The sequence below is a fragment of the Triticum dicoccoides genome, chromosome 7A (genome assembly GCF_002162155.2).
Source record: "Triticum dicoccoides isolate Atlit2015 ecotype Zavitan chromosome 7A, WEW_v2.0, whole genome shotgun sequence".
Taxonomy (NCBI): Eukaryota; Viridiplantae; Streptophyta; class Magnoliopsida; order Poales; family Poaceae; genus Triticum; species Triticum dicoccoides.
The window spans coordinates 76,205,078-76,207,571 of record NC_041392.1 but is presented as its reverse complement, the minus strand read 5'-3'; positions in this window follow the sequence as shown (position 1 = coordinate 76,207,571).

The following is a 2,494-nucleotide window of genomic DNA, read 5'->3' as shown; positions in this document are numbered from 1 at the left end:
GTACTGCATTGAATCTAGCGAATGCGGTTCGCCCGAGCAGCGCGTGATAACCACTGCGGAACGGGACTATATCGAAGATTAACTCTTCGCTTCGGAAATTATTTGGGGATCCGAAGACCACTTCCAGTGTAACTAAGCTTGTGCAATGGGCCTCTACACCTGGAATGACGCCCTTAAAGGTCGTTTTTGTGGGTTTGATCCTTGAGGGGTCTATACCCATTTTGCGCATTGTGTCCTGATAAAGCAGGTTTAGGCTGCTACCGCCGTCCATAAGGACTCGAGTGAGGTGAAATCCGTCGATGATTGGGTCTAGGACTAGTGCGGCGAATCCGCCATGACGGATACTAGTGGGGTGGTCCCTGCGATCGAAGGTGATCGGACAGGAGGACCAAGGGTTGAACTTTGGGGAGACTGGCTCCAACGCATATACGTCCCTGAGCGCACGTTTCCGCTCCCTCTTGGGGATGTGGGTGCGTATATCATGTTCACCGTCCGCACTTGTGGGGGAAACCTCTTCTGTCCTCCAGTGTGCGGCTGCCGGGGTTCCTCCTCGTCATCTCTATGCGGCCCCTTGTCTTGTTTTCGGCAATTAACTTGCTGGCCTGCTTGAACACCCAACAATCCCTGTTGGTGTGATTGGCTGGCGTGTCTTGGGTGCCGTGTATTTGACACGAGCAATCGAGTATACAGTCCAAGCTGGACGGACCCGGCGTACTTTGTTTGAATGGCTTTTTCCGCTGACCGGGTTTAGAGCCTTTGAATCCGGCATTGACTGCCGTATCCTCAGTATTTTCATTGTTAAAGTAGTGCTTATGCTTGTTGCGACGTGACCTGCTATTGCCGTCCTTGGTATCTGAGGTACCATGGTTCTTTGATATGTTATTACTGCGAGCCAGCCAGCTGTCTTCTCCCGCACAAAAGCGGGTCATGAGTGTCGTGAGAGCTGCCATAGATTTCGGCTTTTCCTGACCAAGGTGCCGGGCTAGCCACTTGTCTCGGATGTTGTGCTTGAAAGCCTCTAAGGCCTCCGCATCCGGACAGTCGACGATTTGATTTTTCTTTGTAAGGAACCGAGTCCAGAATTGTCTGGCCGACTCTTCTGGTTGCTGAATTATGTGGCTCAAATCATCGGCATATGGTGGTCGCACATAAGTGCCCTGAAAGTTGTCGAGGAATGCGGCTTCTAGATCTTCCCAATAGCTAATGGAGTCCGCTGGCAAGCTGTTAAGCCAATGCCACGCTGGTCCTTTGAGCTTTAGTGGGAGGTATTTGATGGCGTGTAAGTCATCGCCGCGGGGCATGTGGATGTGGAGGAGGAAGTCCTCAATCCATACTGCGGGATCTGTTGTGCCGTCGTATGATTCAATATTTACAGGTTTGAAACCTTCTGGGAATTGATGTTCCATTACATCGTTTGTGAAGCATAAGGGGTGTGCGGCACCTCTGTATTGGGCTATATCGCAACGCAGCTCGAATGAGTCTTGCCCGCTGTGTTCAGCCCGGCCAGATTTGCTTTTACTTTATCTGGCGTGACGTTTGTCGTCTCGCAGTGTGGTGCGCCCTCATGATCCGTAGATCGATCTTGAATGCTTTGCCTTGTCCTCCAATATGTCTCGCAGGTCTGGCGTATCTCCCCATGCCTTTTTATTTGAATGGCGTTGGGGTGGAGGCTGAGCTTTTGGCTGGAATGCCTCTCTATCGCGGCCACGAGGTGGCCGATCAGCCGTATCATACGCTTCTTCCTCCAGTCAGGGTAGTAACCTGCGCCTTGGGTAACTCTTGGAGGGGCGCTCGACTTTATATTCCTCGGCCGCGAGGACTTCAGTCCATTTGTCAGCTAGCAGATCTTGATCAGCTTGAAGCTGCTGCTGCTTTTTCTTCAGGCTATTTGCCGTGGCCATAAGCCGATGCTTGAAGCGCTCTTGTTCGACGGGATTCTCTGGTACGGCGAATTCATCGTCACTGAGGCTTGCCTTGTCTTCGGAGGGGGGCATGTGATTGTCATCCTCCTCCTCTCCGTCTGCCACTCTCTCAGGAGAGCTGGCTCCTCCGTCCTCCTGCTCTAAATCTTGCTGGAGGGGTTTGTTGTTTTCTTCGGCACTATCCGGAGTGTGATTATCTCCTGTGCCGGTATCATAACTTTTGCTGTGGCGGGACTTAGAGCGGCGCCGCTGATGCCGGCGTTTGGGTTGCTTCTTGGAGGGGTCATCCTCCGCTATCCCGTCGACATTGCCTTCTTTGGGTGTATCCACCATGTATATGTCATTTGACGGGGTGGCTTTCCAGTGCCCTATAGGTGCTGGTTCGTGTTCGTCTCCTACATCGTCGTCCATACCGTCGATGTCTTCGGAGTCGAAGTCGAGCATGTCGGTTAAATCATCGACAGTGGCTACGAAGTGGGTGGTGGGTGGGTGTCGAATTTCTTTGTCGTCCGCATCCCAATCCTGTTGGCCATAATCCGGCCAGGGCTCTCCTGACAAAGAGAGAGACCTTA